Genomic DNA, 8472 nt, shown 5'->3' on the forward strand with positions numbered 1-8472 from the left:
TTAATGTATTAGATAGCAACTCAGCTGTAAAAAGATCTAAATAAATGTACTTTTCAAAAAAAATTTGGAGTAAAAGCCCAGGGCTACAAAGTTAGCAAAAAGAAGGAAATAACAAAGACCAGAGCAGAAAAAAAACCTGATGTAGAGCCTGGAAAAAATAGCAAAGATCAATAAAACTAAGAGCTGATGTTTTAAAAAATAAACAGAATTGGAAAAACTTTAAATAGACTTTAAAAAAAGATAGAGAAGGCTCAATAAATAAAATCAGAAAAAACAAGAGATATTACAATTGATATCGCAGAAAAACAAAGAACATACAACTTACCAAGAATGAATTTTGAAGAAACAGATAATCTGCACAGACCAATTATAAGAAAGGAGATTGAATCATATCAAACTGTCAACCATAATGAAAAATATTTTTAAAAATAATCTCCCAACAACAACAACAAAAGCCCAGGACCAAATGGTTTTCCTGATGAATTCTCCAAAACATTTAAAGAAGAATTAATGCCAATTCTTCTAAAACTATTCACAAAACTTGAAGAGCAGGAACACCCCTGAATGCTTTTTATGATCCAGAATCGCCCTGATACCAAGGCCTGATAAAGACACTACAAGAAAAGAGGATAAAATGCTGGTGGCTGCCGGGGCCAGGAGGGTGGGGAAATGCAGAGATGTTGGTCAGAAGGTACCAACTTCCAATTACATGATGAACAAGTTCTGGGGTATAATGTACAGCCTAGTGATGATAGTTAACACTTCTGAATTATTCTTTTTTTAGATATTTCTTTTTTAAGATTTTTATTTATTTATTTTTAGAGAGATGGGATGGGAAGGAGAAAGAGAAAGAGAGAAGCATCAATGTGTGGTTGCCTCTCAAGCACCCCCTACTGGGATCCTGGCCTGAAACTCAGGCATGTTCCCTGACTGGGAATCCAAACAGCAGTCTCTTGGTTTGCAGGCCTGTGCTCAATCCACTGAGCTATACCAGCCAGGGCTGAATTATATTCTTGAAAATTGCTAAAAGAGTAGATACTTTTCTTTAAAAAAAAGAGAGAGATTTATTTCTTTTGTCTCAGTGAGGGGGAAGGAAGGGAGAAATAAAAGGAGAAAAACATTGATGTGAAAGAGAAACATCGATCAGTTGTCTCTCATCTGTGCCTGGATCCAAGACAGAACCCAAAACCCAGGCATTTGCTCAGATCCGGGAGCGAATCCTAAACTCAGGCATGTGCCTCGATCAAAATCGAACCAGAAGACTTCTGCTTTGCAGAATGATGCTCAACCAACTGAACCGCACCATTCAGGGCAAGAGTGATCTTAGATATTATCACCACAATTTAAAAAAACAGGTAATTATGTGAAGTATTAATTAACACTACTATGGTAATCATTTTACAATATTTTAATGTATTAGCTCAATAGGTAGTAAACATTAAACTTACATAATGTTATATCTCAAACAAAGCTAAAAAAAAACAATTTGCCATTAAAAAAGACTAAGGCTGGTGTGACAGCTCCCTAATAAGTAGTGGGCACTATAGACAATAACAATATAAATAATAATAAATAATTATTTAGCACATGCTATGTGTCAGTGACTTCTTTAAACACTGACAAATTTAATCTTAGTCAACCCTCCTATTATCTCTCTGATGAAAGTAGGTGTTATTATTTCCATTTTACAAATGAGGAAGCTGAAGTATAGAAAGGTTTAAGAAGTTAACAGGGAAAGAGGTAAAGGAGTCATGTTTCAAGCCAAATCAATTTCTTAACCTGCCTACACTGCTTCTGTGCTGAACTGTTCCCCTCAAATTAAGGTACCTACAAAAGTCCCCTCCCACAGTCACAGTCAAGACTTTTTTTAATGTTCAAACAGTCTCCCAATTTTGCCAATAGAAGGCCCTTCAGGCTGACTTACATATTCTTTTCACTCATCTCCATCATTAGTTTTTGATTATTTCTTACTTTCTTGCCCAATAACATGTCTCCGTTCATCTTATATTTTACAGCCTCGGGCTGCTTCCAGGTTCTTCAGGAAGCTAATCAGTATGTCTTATAATTTTAAGGAAAAACTTATAATGAAATGTCCTTAAAACAACCAGTACCAACTAGCATCTTTAACATGGTAAAGCAATTTGCCAGTTCATCAATTAGGGCCATGGTTGGATTTTTATTATCAAGAATAAATGTTTAACTCAGTACAGTTTGTCTCATTAAAGTCATGACTCCCTAAGAAGTCACAGACACGATGAGGGAGCATAGGCAGGACTTTAGAACTGCATCCTCAGAATGTAGATCCAGGCTTCGTTCATAACTTCCTGGACAATCAAGGCACAGCCTTACTTAATCTGAAAGAGTCCTCCCCAGCAGACACATAAAAGAAATTTAATTTATTAAGTTGGTAATTTTTCCATGCTGTCATTACTGTTAAATCAGCATTCCCAAATCCTAGAAGACTGCTCTAATCCTATTCTATGTCCAGCCCGTGGGCATATGTCCAATAAAAACAAAGCAGGTCACATGAACCAGAAATTCACCCTTTGGCCCCAAAGGTAATAAAGTGTTCATAAGTCCCAAGAAATTTCCCAGAAGACAAAATCTACCATGTTCTTCTAAATAATATTACACTTGACATCTTAAAACCAAGTTCTAATTTTTCATTTACTTTGAAAGTTACAGATATGTGAATAAACCTGACTCTAGAGAATACTCAGGAAGTAAATGAACTTTGGTATCAGACCAAATGTTAGTTTGAATACCAACTCTAAACCTTAGAAACTCTGTAACCCTAGGTGAGCTATTACATTTCTCTATGCCTCAGGCTTCTAAGGGAGTTAATGTGGGAGTCAAACACAATAATTCACTAAGAACATAGGACCACGCCTGGGGAGTAAGTGCTCAATAATGGTTAGCTATTGCTATTGTTGGTTTTCTTTCTTATCTCTGATGACTGCAATTACCAATCTGACTTGTATTAGTCAGATTAGACCAGTGATTCTTCAGTGACTAATTAATCCAAATTCTCACTGGCCCAAGTATATAAAAATTATTCCTCACACAAGGGAAGATGGTCCTGGTGCCCTCCCCCCCAAGGGCAGCTGTTGCCATGCAGTGACCCAAGCAGCTCAGGTTCCTCCAGGTTTCCTGGGAATTTTGGTTTACTTTCTCATTTTATTAGGCCAGGATTGTTTCTCATATCCCCTGCATGCCATTAACACCCGCAGTTTAATTTTCTATATCGGTAGCTTCCCACAGAGCAATTTCAGCTCCCAGATTTGCTTATCTATTTGTTTTTTTATTTCTGTCGAGTGAGTGTGTGTGTGTTGTGGAAGGGCAGAGGGGAATGCAGGTAGAGGGAGGCTCTGGGGAATGTCTGATACTCCCATCTGAGTTTGGCCGAGTTTGGTAAATCATTTAGAAATACATTTGTTGTGGTTTATTCAACCTGTAGGTGTTTTGTAGCAGTAGAACTAGTTTGCCTCACAGCCCAGAAGCAGAAGTTAAACTTGGCAGGCTTGATTTTTATTTTGTTTTAACTGCATATATATATAGGTTAAAAAAAGAGGAAAACACTTCTTACAGAATATAAGTCATTCATTCTTAATTAAGTAAATGACTCAAGAAAAATAAATAAAAATATACATATATGTGTATACGTGAGTTAACGTTTTAGTTATATGATAGCTATATGATCAATGACGTATAGTCAGTTCCTAACTTGTACTCTTAACAGGATTTTGGTCATTATTTTCTTTCTTTTATTTTGCCAGGCTGACAGTGCCCACAGAAGGGAGTAGAGGGAATTTAAGGGGACAGTGGGAAGGGTTCACAGGAACAAACTTAAAGGACACATGGTCATAAACTAAGGGGAGGGAGGTAATGGGAGGGAAGTGGGGAGGGGTGGGAGGCGGGACTGGATTGGGAGTAAAAAGGAGAAAACTGTATTTCAACAATGATTAAAATAAAAAAAAATTAAGAAAGAGAAAAAATGTTTCTTAAATATATTTTTAAATTTAAATATGTCATACATTTTGAAAAAAGAAATGTCCAATGTTAATTAGCTTGAAAAATCAATTAATTAGTTATTTTTTTTCTGCCTTTTAATTTAATTTAGGGATTTCTCTTAGATTACTTATGAGTCTCACTATTTAATTTTTAACTAGGTTTAGAATTTCTTATTCCTCTGATAAATCCAAAGAGGAACAGAGGTAGAAAAATATAATACAGTATAGATGCATCAACTTTGAGGGGGTTTTGTTTGTTTTTTTACACAAGGAAAAATAAAAATTTATTTTTGAGCTCACTGAAATTTAAACTTTTATTTTTATGTATGTCTGGGTTACCTTTAAAACAGTCAATATGGTACAAATAATTTATTGCTTCACTGGAAATGATTTTTTAAAGCAAGTGAAAATGACAGGTTTAAAAAATTCCATTAAAGAACTTGAAACTGAATATAACTCAGTTTCCCAAATTTTTAGTTAAAATTTTACAATCGGATATAATTATAGATTAAATGTTCTGCAAATGGATCCTTTTATATGTGCCTGAACCAATGACTTAAGAGGTGGGGTACATATCAAAGAATTATAATAAAAGAAGTGAAAAAGTAAGCAGGAACATAAAAATGTTACCCATCTTTGGGGGGTTTATCACTTGGGGTGCTGTTTTTAGAACAAGAGTGGTTGTCTCAGGGTTGTTTTATTTACTTGCAACAAGTAAGGGAGACAGGGAATTCATAGCCAAAGCTCTATCTCACCAAAGGAAGCCTTTGCTTATATACACTGCTTGATCAATTACATGTTGATTTCTTTTTTGCAGTTGGCTACACAGATCAGGTTGAGTTTTCTGTCAAGCTTATTCTGTTTACAGCTGGTCTACAAAATACTGTGGTACCTTTTAACACTTAGCAAAAATAGCATTCAGGAAGAATGGCCCAGACTTTGAGACCCTAGTCCAATCCAACAAAATAACTGATTAAATTTAAATCATGTTAAAATGGCATTAGGTTTCTCAACAGTTGACAAGCTTGATAGAAAACATTGTCATCCTATTTATGATTTTATAATAATCAAGAATGATGGGGAAATAATACATTTTAACAAGGTGTTTGCCTATTTTAAACAGCAAAGATAAACATAAAATGAAATTTTAATTCAATCTCATAAACAGAGTTTTTACCCAAGTGTTCCATCTAATGTACCAGTGTACTATTAAATTTCCAAGTTTAGTGTGAAAGATGTTCATCAGCACAGAGTCAAAGGTGGCAGGATGTGCTCTAGGTTTCGGTGCCCAGGGCTATGCTATTTAAAATCCTTCTAGCCACTCTTTCAGACCAGTGGTGTGGTCCCAGAAATGCTGTGATGCTGAAGAGAACATGCTGGGCCAGCTGGCTTCAGAACACGCATGATTGTGGTGCATAAGGAAATCCCACAGAGGGATGGCAGCCATAGGTAACGGATTGCTCGTTTAAGTGGAAAGCATGGCACTTAGACCTGGACTGCAGTCAGAGCATGACTCTGGGTCACTGAACCTGTTGGAGCTCTCAAAGCAGGCAGCTCATCAAGCACATGCTGTGGTCCTGTGCCAGACAAAGGCTCACACAAAAGCAAGGCTCATAAATCAATGAACAGTCCTCATGTGTGTTCAGTGTGAAATGCACTGTTGATGAGGTATTGATCTTTTCATCAAACCCAAACTGATGGTAATAACCACTGACCTTATTCCTCCGTTTAAAATGTGCATCTTCAAAACAGCAAGTTTTTATAGAAACCATTTTACTAAATAACAAGAAAGCACTCTTTCTCTAATTATTTTCAAATACACCTGAAAAAAGTAAATTCCATGTACCCAGTGCAACATTTCAGAGAATCTTATTGAGATAAAAATATAAATAAATTGATATATTGAAATTCTGACCAATATCCTAATTATTCTGTTACAGGAGATGCCATAGGATGGCATTTAAAGTCCAAATTTAACTGAAAGGCCCATTTAGCTCTTTAGAGACAACATCCCAAAATGAGAGGCTACAAGTCACTTCTAAGTAAAATTGATGCTTCATACTTCTTGCCAGTGAAAACTTGAATGCACCTAAAATCAGAGCCACTGGTTTCCATAAGGCCTTACTGTCTTGACTCATGTAATTGTATGTGTTTTCCACAGCACACGATCCTTTAAAGTACATATATTAAAAAATATTTCATTAAAAAGTGATTAGCAGATAAGGCGATTTTGACCAACCAACATCTTTTCCTTTGTCTTCACGCCAAAGAGCTATCAGGCTAAACTTTTCTTGGAATTACTTTCTTCCTGCTTTTCTTAGCATATTTTACAACACTTACTCCTCATTTCAGCACAGATAGCTTGAGGGGGAAAAAATGAAATCCTGAAATTTCCGTCTCGCATTTACCATTATTTTGGAGACAATGTATTTTCACTTAAAGCACTTTTTCTCAAAGTGACACTTTATGGGAATCATCCTCAGTAAGAATGTAACAACCTAATACTCAACAAATGCCTGCATAGATGGGCGATCCGGTAAAGCAGGGGTCCCCAAACCCCGTTAGGAGCCTGACTGCCAAAATCTATCCCAGGAGCTCCGCCTCCCACAGCCCAGCCAACACCGCCCCCGCCCTGCCACAGCTCTCCACTGACCCCACCTCCTGCCCCTAGTCCTTGTCCCTGGTGCCTGAAAAGTTGAGGACCCTGCTTTAAATCTGTGCATGTGCATCAGGGTTTGTCTCTCCTCTCCTTTCATCCAGCAAGGTTCCCTTTTAACAAGGACTCTCAGACGCATGTCCTTTTGAGGAAAACTGACCTGGTGCCCTGGTGCACTGACTTCTTAGGAATTTTGTTTGCAGACACTTGTGCTTGACATTTTTTAAAAGATTTTATTTATTTACTTTTAGAGAGGGAAGGGAGGGAGATAGAGAGAGAGAGAAACATCAATGTGCAGTTGCTGGGGGTCATGGCCTGCAACCCAGGCATGTACCCTTACTGGGAATCGAACCACAACACTTTGGTTCGCAGCCCGCCCTCAAGCCACTGAGCTATGCCAGCCAGAGTGGGCTTGACATTTTGACATCACTAAATGTTGCCTGACAATATATAATAGTATTAAAAGGGGAATGAATTTGTAAGTCGATGTTGCTTATTAAATAAACTTATTCTTAATACTAAATGTGCTAGGCTTCCTGGTGATTATACCAATTTTAACATTAATCATTGACATTTTATAGAAATAGTCTTACATGACCAAATAAAGAAATTACTTGCAGTTATTTGGAGGGATAAAATATAAGCTTAATTCAAAACTTCTAAGCAATTCGATGTTCTGACCTTAAATTTTAGATTTAAAAAAAGAAAAAAGACAGCATAGAAAAAACACCCTCTCTTAGAAGACTATAAGAGAGCATTGTGATTTAGAGAAGATAGGGAAAAGAAGTTTTAGGGCATCTCTTCCACGTTCTCCATACTCTACTGAAAACACCCCAGATTAAAAAAAAAAGCACACACACACACACAAAGACAAAGCAAAGTACCATTCATTATATAAATGAAATTTCAAGACAACTAACAGCCATTTCTTGCAATTTGCTCATTCAAACCTCTTTTTTTATAGACATTATGCAGCCACTATGGAACACAGAACTGTATTTCTTTCAAATTTAGATTTTCATATTTGTTGAAATGTTTAAGATGTAACTAAATTAATTACTGCCCTGGCTGGTCAGGCAGCTCGGTTGGTTAGCGCATTGTCCTGTACACCAAAAGGTTGAGGATTAGATTCCTGGTCAGGGTACATGCCTAGGTTGCAGGTTCAGTCCTCATTTAGGGCACATACAGGAGGCAACTGATGGATGTTTCTCTATCATGTCAATATTTCTCTCTCCCCCTTCTTCTCTCTAAAATCAACAAAATGATCTTGGGTGAAGATTAAAAGAAAAAAATTAGTTACCACTAATAAAATTTAGTTTAAAAATAAGGTATAATTATATAGGTAATAAAAGCAGTTAAAATAATAACTAAAACAATAACAATAAAACCTAACCTCTACACATCTCCTACCGTATTTCATCAGTGTATTGTGATTCTTAAAAGTAATGGAGAATTCCAAGAAATAAGTGGAAATAAGTTAGAAATTCAGTAAAGAGAAATATTTTTAAAGAAATGTGAATCTGATATTCTACACAGAGGGAGATAGAATCACTAACATTTTTAGTTTGATTTAATTTACTAATTCCTTTGGCAACATATAATTGAAGAAAACCTTTATAGTTTGTGTTATACTGATCTAAATAGAGACAATGACCATAGATTTTTCTAAAATATAAGTTGCCTTACGTGTTTTTCTCTTTTGTTCCTTTTTCTGAGATGCTACAGAATTCGATTCATTCCTATTAAAGGAGCTTTTCTATGTTTCACCTCTGTATCTTCACTTTTCATTAAGATAATAGAAGGAAA

The sequence above is a fragment of the Phyllostomus discolor genome, chromosome 2 (genome assembly GCF_004126475.2).
Source record: "Phyllostomus discolor isolate MPI-MPIP mPhyDis1 chromosome 2, mPhyDis1.pri.v3, whole genome shotgun sequence".
Lineage (NCBI taxonomy): Eukaryota > Metazoa > Chordata > Mammalia > Chiroptera > Phyllostomidae > Phyllostomus > Phyllostomus discolor.